Source organism: Gopherus flavomarginatus, chromosome 2, assembly GCF_025201925.1.
Source record: "Gopherus flavomarginatus isolate rGopFla2 chromosome 2, rGopFla2.mat.asm, whole genome shotgun sequence".
NCBI classification, from domain to species: domain Eukaryota; kingdom Metazoa; phylum Chordata; order Testudines; family Testudinidae; genus Gopherus; species Gopherus flavomarginatus.
Window position 1 is genome coordinate 300,590,330 of NC_066618.1, and position 16,839 is coordinate 300,607,168.

Genomic DNA, 16,839 nt, shown 5'->3' on the forward strand with positions numbered 1-16,839 from the left:
CTATAAGGTTCCACAGGACTCTTTGCTGCTTTTAGAAGATTGTTGGGGGCAAAATAGATCTGGACAAGGAGAAGTCTGGAGATAAATGTGAGAAGGCAGTAGAAACAAAAGTGAAACTGTTTGAGCAGCATATTCCAGAAGTCTTGAGGCCTTTCTGAGTGTAGCCTTCATTGATTTGAGATCTACCATCCATTCTCTGACTAGAAGGGAAAACCTATACTGGCAGCAGGCTGTAAAAGAGACCCAGTTTGGGAATATTTTAATGAAGTTCCTCTATCTGTGAGTAAGACAGGCATGCATGCAAAATGCCAACAGTGCAACAAAGAAATGCAAGGCCTGGTTGCCCAAATGAAACCACATCATGAGAAGTTTTCCTTCTTAGGAGGAAGCTGCGTTGAAGATAATGAAAGGAACATGTCTGAACATGCAGGATCTTCAGGTTGGTAAACTTTTTTATTTCATACTTCTTTCTTAAGGACTGCTCGTCTTCCTTCTGAACTCTTCTTGAATTCGCATGTTTGAGCAAAAAATATAGTTGTGATAAAAAATAAAGAGCTGAAATAGGCAGGATCTTCCTTTTACAATTTCACCTTTACAGTAGCACTGAGTGGCAGTGAATGCAATGACGAATACTACATGAGCAGTGTGGTAATAATTAAATAACTGCACTGACTTATTTTGTTTCACAGAATCCACCCTCAACATACAGGATTCTGAAGACTATCCACCTTCAAGATCACCATTATTTTCTATAGTTTCAAAGGTATCTGCCAATAAGAGTGTTTCAGTCACATCATGTATGTCACAAAGCCACAGTATATCACCTGTAACAAAAGGAGGAAAAAAATCTTCATCATCAAGAAACAACCAAGGATACGTTTGTAATAACAACTAGCAGATTACAAAAAGAGGTAATTGATGAAAAAATTGCCCGGTTTGTTTATGCAGCAAACTCTCCTTTCTGTATGACTGAGAACTCACACTCCATTAACATGGTTCAGTCATTAGGACCAGGATACAGTCCACCCAACAGAGCAGATGTTGCAGGCAAATTACTGGATAAAGTGTATGAAAGAGAAATTGAGCAGTATGCAAAAGGTCTAGAGGGTGAAATTGTTAACCTGAGTCTTGATGGGTGGAGCAATGTCCCCAGTGATTCTGTTGTATGTGCTTGTGTGACAACAGATGAAGGGAATGTCTTCCTTACCAGAACAACTGATACAGCAGGAAATGCGCACACAGCAGAAACAATGGAGGAGTCCTTGTGGCACTTTAGAGACTAACAAATTAATTTGGGCATAAGCTTTCGTGGGCTACAGCCCACTTCATCAGATGCATGGAGTGGAAAATACAGTAGGGAGGTATAAATACACAGCACATGAAAAGATGGGAGTAGCCTCAGCAAGTAGGGGGTCAGTGCTAACGAGCAAGCAGTAAAAGCTATAAGAAACTGTGAAAAAAAATTCAAATCTCTAGTACACAGCTTGGTCACAGACAATGCTGCAAATGTATCCAAGATGACAAGAAATTATTAGAAGAGAGTGAAGAGAGTCCCAAGCTAATAACATACGGTTGCAGTGCTCATTTGATGCACCTCCTAGCCAAAAGACTTCATTGTTCCAGAAATAAAGGCTAATGTTATTGAAATTGCAAAACACTTCCGTAACAACCACTTTGCAGCAGCTGCTCTGAAAAAAGTGGGAGGAACCGAGCTAACCCTCCCGCAAGACGTGCGATGGAACTCTGTAGTGGACTGTTCTGAGCACTATATCAAGCACTGGCCTAATCTGATGACAGTTTGTGAACAAAAATGTGAAAAAACAGATGGTGCCGTCACAGCCAAAGTTCTCAAGATTGGGCTTAAGAGAAATGTTGAACACATGCTGAGTACCCTGAAGCCTATTTCTGTGGCCTTGAACAAAATGCAGAGAAATCGCTGTTTTATTGCTGACACTGTTGAAATCTGGAAGGAACTGAGTGAGATCTTAACGAGAGAAATATGCAATGACAGAGTTACATTACAAGCATTAAAAAAAAATGAATGGGACAAGCACTATCTCCATTTTCTTGCAAATATTCTCAATACTCAGTACCAGGGTCAAACCTTAACTGGTGAAGAAGAGGAGCTGGCTATGACATGGACATCCAGCAATCATCCCTCCATAATGCCAGCTATAATAAACTTCAGAGCTAAGAGTGAACCATTCAAGAAATACATGTTTGCTGCTGTTGATGTACTGGTGGAAGTCACTTAAGCACTTGGACTGCTGAAGTGATCATCTCACTTTTAACAGCAGTAGCTTCTTGTGCCGGTGTAGAAAGAATATTTTCTTCCTTTGCACTAATTCATTCCAAGCTGAGAAATCGTTTGGGACCTGAAAAAGCAGGAAAGCTTGTTTTTCTTTTCCAGATTATGAACAAACAGGAAAATGAAGGTGAAGACGACTGAGTTAACTGTAGAAACCAATATTTTAAGTTTCTCATGTTGACCTGGCTGACATAGTTCATTTAATTTTAGTTTTTTTAAAATATTTCATTTAACTATTTTAGTTAAAAACAATTTTAACAAAAACATACCTGATTTTAAAAAACTTGAATGTTTAACTAAATTCAAAAATTCATATGTTTGTTTTGTTAAAATATTATATATTTGCTGCTGAAGAAAAAAATCCAGATTATGTTGTGTTTTAGTTAAATAAAACAATTTAAATGTTTGTCTGGTGATGTTCTCCTCCTAATACAGCATGGCAAGAAAATCTTCCAAATATTAATGATTAACTTGTTGAACTGGAGATAGTTCACCTCCCAGTGACTTCATAAATATCTGCTTCAATTACCTTTGGTAAATGAAATAACCAATCATTCATTTTCTGATAGAGCTGTAAAACTAATCTGAAAAGTTTTCAAAATAAAAGTCACTTTAAAAATGTATAGTGTGTACCTTCTAACAATGTAACCTACCTCTGTCTCTGAGTTGTGAAGAATATATATCAAGGTTATAACAACCAACAAGAATGCACATTTATGTAGAAATCCATGATTAAATCGAGTCTTTCTGACTTGTGATTTAAATCATAATTTAAATAATGATTTAAATCAAATCCACCCTGTTAGATCATGGGTCAAATTTCTTGTTCCAGCTATTTAGTGAGTTATGGAAGATGTGTGGGGCAAAACAGCTGAGATCTGCCCTGTATTATCCAGAGACACATGGTTCAGTTGAAAGGTTCAGTGTGACCCTCAGGTCTATGCTGGGAATGTATAAAGGAGGGCAAGCAACAGGGATGTCCTGTTACCTCTCTGTTATTCGCTTACCGGGAGGTACCCCGAGAGTCTGCGAGGTTTGCCCCATGTGATCTCCTGCGTGGGAGAAAGGCCAGAGGTCCCCTAGATCACATGAAAGACTCCTGGGAAGGTGAGACTGAGGCAGAGGGGGAGCTGGTGGCTGAAGAGGTACAGAAGTTTAGGAAGAATCTGAAGACTGATGGAACGGTTCAGCAAAACCTCCTGAGAACCAGCCTTCTCAGGAAGCTTGGCATGACTACAACGTCTGCAAGTCACCATGTGACATGGACGACTCGGTGCTGGAGTTACTCCCTAGAAAGAGGCCCCAAATGCAGAACTCAGGGGCAAGGCCTTTTGAGGCTGTGGAAAGGGTTAACGATGGTATTTACAATATCCCTGAAGGCATCACACTGTAACCTCTCTGGCTGTTCCTAGCCTCTTCCCTTGAGCATCACTAAAAACTATTTCACCACTGCTTCAAGTGTAAACCACAGTTATAGCAACTCTTGTGTAAATCCTGCAACTATGCCACTGGGACAGCTGTCGGGTCAGGGTGCAATCCAGCCCAGCAAGGGGCTGCGTCACCATTAGCCCTGCAACCTGGGGTGCCTCCCAATGCTTTGTTGCTGTAGCTCCCAGCCCGGGATGCTCCCAGCCAGCCTGCCAACATACAGGTCACACCCTGAGTGTCTCTGGTCCAGCAACCTGTCAGCAACACCCCAGTCACAGTCTGGCTTCCAGCAGCCTTGGTTACAACCAGCACGATGACCCCAGTCCCGAATTTCCCCAAAACCATGTCCAGCCGCTTCTGGACAGTGCAGAGAAATGATAAGAGTCACTGCTCCTGTAAAGAGACAAAACCACATCCCAGCTTATCAGCTTCACTGGGGGGAATACACTCTCCCCTGCAAACCAGCACTGAACTGCTTTAGCGTGAACTCAAGACAAGTTTATTAACAATAGGACCTACATTAAGTGATGCCATGTGAAAGGAATAAAGTTAGGAAGGGTCAGAAGAAAATAAAAGGGACAACATGCATCTCAATGTCTAAAACGATCTAGCAAGATACTGGCTTTGTTCACGATGGTTTGTCTCACCAGTCTTTCTTCCTCCCAGCCACGGCTGACTTTCCCTCAGTCAGGACCTCCCACAAAGGTACAAGGGCTGGCTTCCTTCGTCTCTCTAGGTGAAAGATCTTTGTCTAAGCAGGTTTCTCACCTACATTCAGTTCCAGAGACTTCAATCTCCATCCGCCTTGGCTGAAGGACCCGTCCTCAGCTTGCAAGAACTCCATTCCCGTGTGTCCGTCCAGTGATGGATGCCAAAGATGGCTTCTGTCCTTGCTTGTATCTTCCAAAGTTCAGTGAAATTGTTTCAAGAGGCAGGATGAGCTCATGCCATTCTTCCCTTCCTGTGGGCTTCCCGTCTCCCTGTACGTCTTCTATGACAATGGGGCGTCCATTGTTTCTGATTCCATTATGCTGAATTTACATAGGAGATTGGCAGAGAGTGGTGACGTTCCCTCCTGCCTGGGCAGACTGTACAGCCTAATATCAATGAGTCCCCATAATTCCTTACATGGTGTTAATACAGACATTTCACAGTAAGATCCATCACCCGTGTGTCAGGGGCTTTCTGAAAAGACCTCACCTCATACACTTTTATAACACAGTAATGTCGTATACCATCAGCGGATCCAATTGCTTATCACTTGAGGGTCAGCCCGTCCCCATCTGTATAACCCAGTAAACCTTAGCAGTGAGTTCGTGAGAAGTACAACCCAGACCATGCTTCTCCCTCTTGCTGGGTGTAGACCAGGCTGTCTTCTTCCTCACTTGTTAGCCTGAAGTTTGCCTCCACCCGTAGCTGGTTGATGAGTCTGTTTATGAAATATGTAAATACATTTTCATTGTCTTTCAAAGTACTTCGGAAGTAACTTGCAGGTAGGGAAAACACATTCCCTTTAGGGCAGACCTGTTTCCCAACTACCCCAGCATGCCTGGATTAAACCCAAGTTATCATTCTAGCGTATTTCCATAGCTCTCAACATCCACCACAGACATACACCACAAAAGAACATTACCGACCAGTGAGTTATCACTTGTCAGATGATGCCTCCCAAGGCCTATTATGTACAAAGACTGTTACATAGCAGGTAGGGTATGAATGTGGGGGTACCTTCGTTCACACCTCCCCCTTACAAACCTGCAGGAGGGTTAGCCACTGGCTGACCTGGAGGCAGCAGGTTAGAACCCACCGTTCTCCAACACCTCAGTAGTTTAATTACGTCTGAAATCACCACTCTCAACCCACAGATTAAAGGGCAACTTCCCCCTTCCTCAACCTTCCTACTTCCCCCAGTGGTTGCTTGTCACCCAGGCCAGTAAAGAGTTCTGTCACCCCAAAGGCGTTTACTCAGCTTTCTGACCACGCTGAGTCTGCCCTGCTCTCAGGGGAGTTCTGGGCCATAGTTTTCCTAAATGAATCAGAGACTCAGCACTCCCAGCAGTCTTCCCTGCTCTCAGCAGAGCGCTATTCCCTAGCTGTGCCAGAGTCCCACCTCTCCTAGCAGATCCTGGCCCACAGCACCATCTAGCCATGCCTCAGTTTCCCTCACCCAGAACAGTAAAGTGTCACCCTCTAAGTTGTGAAATCAGACCTCTTACCAGGCTGCCCTGCTCCCAGCAGAACTCTGGCTCACAGCAACCCTAGCTGTGCCAGTGTCTCTCCACATTCAGCAGTTTTTGTACCTCTGCACCTTTCAGCCATGCCTCAGTTTCTCTGCTCCAGTGGAGTTCTGGCCTACAGCTTTCCTAGCTGTACCAAAGTCATACTCCACATTGATTCAGGTTCCCTGGTGAGGGCTTACCCCTTCAGCCACTGAATCTGACTATGGCAGGCATGTACCCGAGCCCTCAGGCTCCACTGTTACATCATTACAGGAACTACCACATGCAGAAAAAACACATCCCATATTCCCCCCATCAGAATCCCAGAACAACCTTTAATGTCTCTAATGCTCGGGCTACAGGCGGAGTGGTGGTGTCCATCTATCCACATCTGGACATCTGCTATCCCCTGATCAGCCACCCTCATATGTCCTTCCTCCTGGGTCCTATGGGCATGACTTGTCCCTCCTTGTGATGTTATTGACATAATCTGGGACCATATAGAACATGTTGCAACGAAGTCCTGTCGTGGCACCAAATCTTGTATAAAGGGGGTCAAATGAGGTGTCCAAGACCAGGTTATAGGTTGCTGGTTATGATTATGCTGTCTGTATGCTTGTGTCATTTTTGTAGTTGAAGTTATAAGTATTGGCTCTATCCTGTCCGTATTTCAAACTTGTGCTGTGCTTCTGGGTGACACCCCAGACAAGTTGGTGTTAGCTCTGCCTAGCCTGCTTGATGGCCCATTAAGGATCATCAGCTACACGATTGACCCATTGAGAGAAGACAGATACGCCTTGTAACTCAGCAAAGTATGCAATGACTCCAGACTCCATTTTGCTGTAATTTTTCACAGTAAGAACAGAGAGTTGTTCTTACACCTGGAAAAGATTATAGAAGGCTGATGCCTCATCTCCATCTTCTCTTCAATCCTGCTTCTTACCTCTGGAGGGACTTTGCTGCAAATGGAAGCTCCACACAAAGGACTGAATGACCCATCCCAGCAGGGGATGTTCTCCAGAGACTTGATTTGAACCTGCAGTTTATTCTATCACTGCTACAAGCCTGAACCAAGAACTTTGCCATTACTGTATGGAATTGATTCCATTTAACCAATTCTAGCTCTCATCTATATTTTTTTCCTTTTATGAATAAACCTTTAGATTTTAGATTCTAAAGGATTGGCAACAGTGTGATTTGTGGGTAAGATCTGATGTGTATATTGACCTGGGTCTGAGGCTTGATTCTTTGGGATCGAGAGAACCATCTTTTTTTATTGGGGTGTTGTTTTTATAACCATTCGTCGCCAGGACGAGTGGCGCTGGTGGTGATACTGGGAGACTGGTGTATCTAAGGAAATTGCTTGTGTGACTTGTGGTTAGCCAGTGGGGTAAAACTGAAGTCCTTTTTGTCTGGCTGGTTTGGTTTGCCTTAGAGGTGGAAAAACCCCAGCCTTGGGCTGTGACTGCCCCGTTTAAGCAATTTGTCCTGAAATGGCACTCTCGGTTGGGTCCCGCCAGAACCAGCATCGTTACACTCCTTTTCTGTTTGAGATGCCTGCATGTGTCCTGGTCAGCAAGCTTCTGCTGCTGCACCTCAGCCTCCTCGCACAGGCCTCCAGCTTCATCCACCTCTCCCCCACGAGCAGCCTATTCCACTCCCATCTCTACAGCTCTTGCCATTATTCCCCTGGGGAACTATCTGCTTGGTCTCTTGCTTGCCTTGTAGAATGAGGGACCCCCTTTGGTCCCCAGTTTGGCGCAGGCACCCCAGCCTGCCTTAGGGCACATGACTGCGGCATGGCCACTGGCTCTGACTGCTTCTGAGCGGCTGCTGACAGAGCTCCCTGTGCTGACAGCTCCGCTCACTGCTTCTTGGGGAGCTCAGCACCTGCTTCTTTGCTCCTCTACTGTTTAGTCATCTTCATGCTTTCCTTTGTTCCATTGCCCTTGCTCGAAATAAACAAACAGAAATTAGTAAAACTGTTCCCTTTCTTTGACTGTTCCCAGCCTCTCCACCAGAGAATCACTTAAAACTATTTTACCAGGGCTTGAAGTGTAAACCTCAGTTAAAATAACAACCTGTGTGTCACTCCTGCTGACTACGCCAGTGGCAACCTGCCTGCTGTGACTCCAGGGCGTCAGTGCCAGCCTCAGGGCAGAGTTTCGGGAACCCGGCACAGCCCCACAATGGCTGTGAGTTCTGTGTTCGATTTCACCAACCAGTTACCAGATGTGAGCTCCTCAGCCCCACAACAGCCTAACTGGGGAGTCACAGACAGGCCCGTGGGTGCCCCCATCTGTCCTGCCACCCAGGTGACCCGAATGTGTGATAGCCGGGCCCTTCCCTCAAGGATACAGCAGTAGTCAGGTTACTCCCTGTCCCAAAGGACCCGTCCTCATCCCACAGCCCCTGCACTTTAGCTCTCACACCAAAGCCCCGCTTGTAGCCGGCCCTATAATAAACCATACACAGATTGATTACCTAGGAAAAGGAAACAGGAGAGTCCTTGACAAGGTTAAAGCAGGTAACCATAGATACACACACAAATGAACTACAAAAAGTAATAGAAGTTTCTCTGATAAGCTTTATACGTCCTTTAGAGCTAAACCAGGATAAGCACTGGGGATCTTTTGCTTATGTCTAGTAGTGCTTGCCCCTAGAGTCCAAGCAGCATAAAGATACAGTTCCTCCTCGTTAGGGGGTTTTATTCCCTTCCCCACTTCTGTTCTGAGTTGTGACTCAGCTGATGGGAGGAATCCACTTGCATGACTCATCTTCATGAGGGGAGGGGAACAGTCAATAACAGTCTTTTGTCCTCTTTAATGTTCCACCCTAGTCTGTCTGTTGTCGATGGGCCCTCCTTGACGGGCAGGACAGACACCTGCTGGTGGAGACCTGGACAGACACCTGCTGGTGCTAGTTAACGTCTCTCTCCTGCCTGGTGATTTACAGCCACAGCGGCTCACACCCTCCAATATTCCCTTACAACAGTGGGTACAGACGTTAGAAGTGAGATTAATGCCGGCAGCAATTTACAAGCATTCCATATGGTCTAAGCACTAAGCACAGTCTTATAATTCTAATACAGAGCTGAACAATACTAACACACAGATGACCCAGCCTGGTTCCAGCCACGTATTTGTCAGTGATCACTGGAGACATGGGGACCTTGGCATGAGCTGGCCCCTGCTCTGCCATTGTCACGCTCCCTATAAAAAGGTACAAAACGCAGAACTCATGGGACTGGCCTTCTGAGTCTGCAGAAAGGGATAACAATGTTATTTACAATATACAAGAAGGCCCCCTCAGCAAGGCTGCTTCACAGACCGTGCATGTGAACAGGTTAAAAGCATATCAGAGTCAGGAAGCCATTGTAAACATGATATGTTGTGCAGAGGAGACTTCTCAGAGCGTGCTTCTCATTGATTTGATGGCTGCATGCCACAACAACCCACTAGAGAGCACTGAGTTATATGAAGCGCTAAGCTCAGCTGAAAAGGCAGAGGTTATGGGTATGTTGCAGAGTCACCCCCAGGTATTTTCCAACAGGCCAGAACTGACTCATAAAATGGTCTGCAAGATTAACACTGTGGAGCCACAACCTGCTCCCAGCAGAGCATATCGGACCACGGGAAAGATGCAGGAGCAAATTCCTAAGGTAATAAAAAGGATGCTGGAAATGGGGACAATTAAGGGGTCAAACAGTCCCTGGGCTTCTCCAGTTATTATGGCTCCCAGAAAGGATGGACCACAAGGTTTTGGGTTGATCAGAAAAAGTTTAACACCATTACAGCTCCTGACACACACCCTGTGCCCAGAACCAACAGCACATTAGCCACTCTGGGCCAGACAAAAGATCTGAGCACTCCACACCTAAAAAGAGGATATTGGCAAATCCCATTAGACAGCAAAGTGCAGAAAACAAATCTGCCTTCATTATTGATTGGGGACTTTTTGAGTTCAAAATGTTACCTTTTGGATTAATTAATGCCGGAGCAACCTTTCAGAGACTTGTTAATCAATTGTTATTTACGCCTTCTCATAACACAAGAACTAGGGGTCACCAAATGAAATTAATAGGCAGCAGGTTTAAAACAAACAAAAGAAAGTATTTCTTCACCCAACGCACAGTCAACCTGTGGAACTCCTTGCCAGAGGATGTTGTGAAGACCAAGACTATATCAGGGTTCAAAAAAGAACTAGATACATTCATGGAGATTAAGTCCATCAATGGCTATTAGCCAGGATGGGCAGGGATGATGTCCCGAGCCTCTGTTTGCCAGAAGCTGGGAATGGACAACAGGGGATGGATCATTGGATGACTACCTGATCTGTTCATTACCTCTGGGGCACCTGGCATTGGCCACTGATACTGGGCTAGATGGACCTTTTGTCTGACCCAGTGTGGCTGTTCTTACGTTCAATGGATTACAGGACAGACATATACTGATGACATTACAATCTATAGCTCTTCTTGGCCAGATAATAAAAATCACTTGGAAACTGTGATGATAACACTCAAAAGATGCAGGTCTCACAGCAAACGTGTCATATGCAAGATAGAAGTTGCCGAAGTCCCTTATTATGGACAGTGGGTAGGGGGTAGCCAAATTTCCCCAGATCCCTTAAAAGTGGAATTAGTACCTGGCCTATGCCCAGACTAAAAGGCAAGCCCAGTCTTAGCTAACTATTCCTGCCGGTTTCTAAATAGGTTCAGTGACACTGTCTGCCTTTCACGGACTGATGCAGAAAGACAAAACCGATCAAAACAGCATGGGCTGCAGCCTGTCAGAAAGGTTTCGAGGAGGTGAAGACAATGGCATCAGGAAAGCACGTTCTGGCCAGGTCACACTTTGACAAGATGTTTGAACTGTGCACAGATGCTTCTGGAACAGGCCTGGGAGCTGTACTAATGTGAACAGGGGAGGGGAATAGGCAGCACTCCACTGCTTTTCTGAGTAAAACACCCACAGCCACTGAACAGAATTGCGCCAACGTAGAAAAAGGACGGTATGCAATTGTGTGAGAGAGACACGGAAGCCCATCGATGGTTCACTACTGTGCATCAGCAACTCATCAGGCCTGACACACTCACTACACCTCACACACCTTTGTCACTATATATACCCAAAAGGCAGCAGATAATAATCATTGGAAAACTAGTAACTTAGCGGTCAATATTATTCTTGCATGATGTATGCACAGGGTGTGTACAAAGAGTTACAGGTATGTGCTCGAATTGTGTTCTTAAGATGTGTTTGGCAAACTACGCATATGCCCGGTCTGCCCTAACCAAAGGAATGCATAGTTGCTTGGCTGAGTAGCCTGGTCGCCCAGCAAAGACAACAAAGGCACCTTTACATAAAAGGTAAATAAAGCTATCAACTGAGCGAGGCAGGGAGACAGCTTCTGAACTACAGGGCAGGGGGTCTGACCACAAAAGATATGTGAGTGCATCAACTGTTCACGTACAGTATTACTGTGTTATAAACAGTATCAAGGGAGGTCTTTTCCGAAAGCTAACACCAGCCTGGTGATTGGTATCATTGTGAAATGTCTGCATTAACACTAGGTGAGGGAAGCCGGATACTTTAACATATTATGCTTTAAAGTCTGTGACCAAACACAGGGAAACAGGTTTCCTCCCAGGCAGGAAGGACAGCAGCTATCTACCTGTCTCCAGTTGCCAGAAGCTGGGAATGGGTGACAGGGGATGGATCACTTGATGATTCCCTGTTCTGTTCATTCCCCCTGGGGCACCTGGTACTGGCCACTGTCAGCAGACAGGATACTGGGTTAGATGGACCCTTGGTCTGACCTAGTCCGGCCGTTCTTACATTCAGTGAAATTAAGCAAGGCAGGACCAAGAACAATGTCTGCCTCATTTACATAGGAATCAGCGGGGGACGGGAAGCCACAGGAACGGCAGAACGGAGTGAGTGAGGTCACCTGGAGCCTGGGGACAAAACAGTGAGGTTGGGAAGATATAAGGAGAGAGGAGAAGCCAGGTCAGAATCCATCTCTGGACAGACACGAGGGGCCTCTTGCCAGCTGAGAAAGGTGGGCCCTTCAGCCAAAGCGGTTGATGTCACTGGGAACTCAGTGTAGGTGAGAAGCCTGCTTAGGCAGAGATCTTTCACCTAGAAGGCCAAGGGAAATCAGCCCTTTGCACTTCTGAGGATGGGCCTGACTGAGAGAAACTCAGCCACAACTGCAGAGAAAAAGACTGGCAGGAAATCTACCTGGACCCGAGGCTGCAGCTTGCTAAGTTAGATCTTAGCCATCAGAAAGCATATTGTTATCTTTGTTTGTTTGTAACCCCGTCTAACTTTACTCCTTCTACTTCGTATCACTTCACCAACGTCCTTTTTGTCTGAACTTGTTTTATGTTACACTAAGCCAGCTCAGTGCTGTGCTTGCCAGGAAGGATGTGATTACCCCAGGGAGGTTAAGAAACTGGGATGTGTCTTTGTCTCTTTAAAGGAGACAATGACCCTTACTGTTTCTCGGAGTGTTCCAGGAGAGGGCTGGACCTTGCAGAGCATGTGGCTTTGGGAAAATTCAGGGGTGAGCTGGGGTCACCTCTGCAAGTAACAAGACTGATGGAAGTCGGGGTGGGGCTGCTGTGTCGTAGGCAGGCTGCTGGCATCTGAGTGCTGGTCCAGGGGCGCACAGCACGTGGACACTCAGGGTACTGTATGCTTGGCTGCTGGCTGAGAGCCACAGCAGCAGAGCATTTCAGACACCCAGGGCTACAGGGCAGGTAGTGGCACAACCCACTATTTGTCACGCTGTGGGTGCAATCCAGACCATGGGCCATTAAGCAGCTAAGGCCTTGGCTATTTAACAGAGAATTCAGGGTCCTAACAGACACTCCCTTGAGATGGCTACACAGGACAAAAGGTACCGACAAACTGCCCTAAGAATACAACATGGAAACCGCACATATTAAAGGTAAAGAAAGCACAGCAGCCGCCGGCCCATCCAGGCAAGAGGGTTCTGAACTGACACCTACAGGTCAGCCAGTGCCTCCCCGTACTGCCCCAGTGTACGAGGGGAGGTGTGATCCAGGTGTGACACCTTAGTGCCAACTGGCAGGGGGTCCCTGGGGTTACAGACTGGCACCTACAGTCTAATTCACCAGCAAGTGTCATGTGAGGCTGTGATGCTGCCTGGGGTACCCAGGATTATTACCCCCTGCCTCTAGGAGAAGGCAGCCCTACCCACAACAGCTGGGTGTCAGCTCCCTCACACAACCGTTTCTTTGCCTTGCAAGTTAACAATAGGTGCACCGCAGTCCCCGAGTCCCTTTGACTCACTCCCCTATGATATCCAGCCCCGACACTGGCTATCCCCAGAAATCCCAGATCCTCTGCCTCCAAGGGACAGCGTGCCCCAGTTCACCAGTTTTACCTTAGCCCACTGCTCCCACATAGCACCCAGCCCTTATAATCAGGGTGGAGAAAAATCAAATGATTTAAAAAAAAAAACAGATTTTTTTTTTATTTAAATCGGATTTTTTGATAAAATGCTTTTTGAGGAAAAAACATATCTAAAGATCATTTTAATTAAGACATTATAGCTCAATGAGATCTCATCATGGAATAGGGATTATCAATTCAAATTCTACAGTATGAGACAGTGTATTCATGTCATGTTTACAAAAAGTTTGGTAAATGAGTTCCAATAGTTCATGGATTAGGGACCCAATCTTATGGGATTCCAGGGGCTTCTGTGTCGATTATTTAGGTTAATCTTTCTGTCTACCCAATGGGACACTGCGCTCAGTCTAGAAGACACCATCAGAGATGGTTAGTTTTGCAGTTCTCAAACTGTGAATTTGTGTCTCCTGAGATGACAGGCTTGTTAACAGCAAAAATGTTTTTAAATAAATAAATAAAATAATAGACCTCAACCCTATTGTCCCTCTGCAAATTTGTGTACACGGAGTCAATCTCTTACCTCTCTCTAAAAGTGCAAAGTTTCAAAAGTTCAATGACTAGAAGATTGTCGGGGGCGGAATAGATCTGGACAGGGAGATGAAGTCTGGAGATAAATCTGAGAAGGGAGGGACAGGCAGTAGAAACAAAAGTGAAACTGTCTGAGCAGCATATTCCAGAAGTCTTGAGGTCTTTCTGAGTGTAGCCTTCATTGATTTGAGATCTACCATCCATTCTCTCACTAGAAGGGAAAACCTATAATGGCAGCAGGCTGTAACAGAGACCCAGTTTGGGAATATTTTAACAGGGCTGCCCAGAGGATTGAGGGGGCCTGGGGCAAAGCAATTTTGGGGGCCCCTTCCATAAAAAAAAAGTTGCAATACTATAGAATACTATATTCTTGTGGGGGCCCTGTGGCAAATTACACTCCCAGCACCCCCCTTCCCACTCTGGGCGGCTCTGTATATTAATGAAGTTCCTCTACCTGTGGGTAAGACAGGCATATGTGCAAAATGCAAACAGTGCAACAAAGAAATGCAAGACCTGGTTGCCCGAATGAAACCACATCATGAGAAGTTTTCCTTCTTAGGAGGAAGCTGCATTGAAGATAATGAAAGGAACATGTCTGAACATGCAGGATCTTCAGGTTGATAAGAAAGAAGTCTGAAATAAAAAAGCTTAAGGACTGCTTGTCTTCCTTCTGGACTATACTTCAATTCTCATGTTTGAGCAAAAAATATAGTTGTTATTCTGTAGTACAAGCATTTCAGATGCAGTTGTGATAAAAAATAAACAGCTGAAATAGGCAGATCTTCCTTTTACAATTTCACCTTTACAGTAGCACTGAGTGGCAGTGAATGCAATCAGGAATACTACACGAGCAGTGTGGTAATAATTAAATAACTGCACTGACTTATTTTGTTTCGCAGAATCCACCCTCAACATACAGGATTCTGAAGACTATCCACCTTCAACATCACTATTATTTTCTATTGTTTCAGAGTTTCAGTCACATCATGTATGTCACATAGACACAGTATATCACCTGCAGCAAAAAGAAAAAATAAAATCTCCATCATCCAGAAACAACTATACATAGGTTTGTGGTAAGAACCAGCAGATTACAAAAAGAAGTAATTGATGAAAAAATTGCCCAGTTTGTTTATGCACCAAACTCTCCTTTCCGTATGACTGAGAATGGACACTTCCTTAACACGGGTCAGTCATTAAAACCAGGATACAGTCCACCCAACAGAGCAGATGTTGCAGGCAAATTGCTAGACAAAGTGTATGAAGGAGAAATTGAGCAGTGTGCAAAAGGTCTAAAGGGTGAAATTGTTAACCTGAGTCTTGATGAGTGGAGCAATGTCCCCGATGATCCTGTTGTATGTGTTTGTGTGACAACAGAAGGGACTGTCCTTACAGAAACAATTGATACATCAGGAATTGCACACACAGCAGAGTACTTACAAGAAGGAGCAGTAAAAGCTATAACAAACTGTGAAAAAGAATTCAAATGTCCAGTACGCAGCTTGGTCACAGACAATGCTGCAAATGTATCCAAGAGAGTCCCAAGCTAATAACATACGGTTGCAGTGCTCATGTGATGCACCTACTAGCCAAAGACTTCAGTGTTCCAGAAATAAAAACTAATGTTGTTGAAATTGCAAAACACTTCCGTAACAACCACTTCGCAGCAGCTGCTCTGAAAAAAGTGGGAGGGCCCAAGCTAACTCCCACGAGATGCACGATGGAACTCAGTAGTGGACAGTTTTGAGCACTAGATCAAGCACTGGCCTAATCTGATGACAGTTTGTGAACAAAATCATGAAAAAATAGATGGCGCCGTCACAGCCAACGTTCTCAAGATTGGGCTTAAGAGAAATGTTGAACACATGCTGAGTACCCTGAAGCCTCTTTCTGTAGCCTTGAACAAAATGCAGGGAAATAACTGTTTTATTACTGTCGCTGTTGAAATTTGGAAGGAACTGAGTGAGATCTTAAAAAGAGAAACATACAATGACAGAGTTATATTACAAGCGTTAAAAAATCAAATGGGACAAGCACCATCTCTAGCTCATTTTTTCACAAATATTTTCAATACTCGGTGCCGGGGTCAAATCTTAACTGGTGAAGAAGAGGAGTTGGCTATGACATGGACATAAGGTGACCAGACAGCACGTTTAAAAAATTGGGACGGGGGTGGGGGTTAATAGGAGCCTATATTAGAAAAAAAAATATCCCCAAATCGGGACTGTCTCTATAAAATCGGGACATCTGGTCACCCTACATGGACATCCAGCAATCATCCTTCCATAATGCCAACTATAATAAACTTCTGAGCTAAGGGTGAACCATTCAAGAAATATATGTTTGCTGATGATGTTTTAAAGAAAGTCACACCAGTGAACTGGTGAAAGTCACTTGTGCACTTGGATTCAAAGATTGTTGAAGTCATAATCTCACTGTTAACAGTAGTAGCTTCTTGTGTCGGTGTAGAAAGAATATTTTCTCCCTTTGCACTAATTCATTCCAAACTGAGAAATCATTTGGGACCTGAAAAAGCAGGAAAGCTTGTTTTTCTTTTCCAGATTATGAACAAACAGGAAAATGAAGGTGAAGACGACTGAGTTAGCTGCACAAACCAATATTTTAAGTTTCTCATGTTGACCTGGCTGACATAGTCAATTTAATTTTTGTTTTTGTAAAATATTTCATTTACCTATTTTAGTTAAAAACAATTTTAACAAAAACAAACCCGATTTAAAAAAACTTGAATGTTTAACTAAATTCAAACATTCATATGCTTGTTTAGTTAAAATATTTATATTTGCTGTTGAAGAAAAAAAATCCAGAATACATAACGTTGCTGTTTTAGTTAAATAAAGCAATTTCAATGTCTGTCTGGTGATGTTCTCCTCCTAATACAGCATGGCAAGGA

At 44.5% G+C, this 16,839-nt stretch overlaps 1 protein-coding gene and 2 long non-coding RNA genes across 7 annotated transcripts in view; all 3 read right to left on the bottom strand.

Annotated features, from left to right (window-relative positions):
- Positions 1-16,839, bottom strand: part of LOC127044510 (uncharacterized) — a 158,414-nt gene that overhangs the window by 16,222 nt on the left and 125,353 nt on the right. The gene's annotated exons all lie outside the window — the stretch shown is intronic.
- Positions 1-16,839, bottom strand: part of LOC127044471 (TBC1 domain family member 20-like) — a 39,715-nt gene that overhangs the window by 8,596 nt on the left and 14,280 nt on the right. The gene's annotated exons all lie outside the window — the stretch shown is intronic.
- LOC127044518 (uncharacterized) lies at positions 435-15,458 on the bottom strand. Its single transcript, XR_007772522.1, has 2 exons — positions 14,729-15,458; positions 435-590 (listed from the first exon to the last, which is right to left on the bottom strand). It is a non-coding gene; the product is annotated as an uncharacterized LOC127044518 (long non-coding RNA).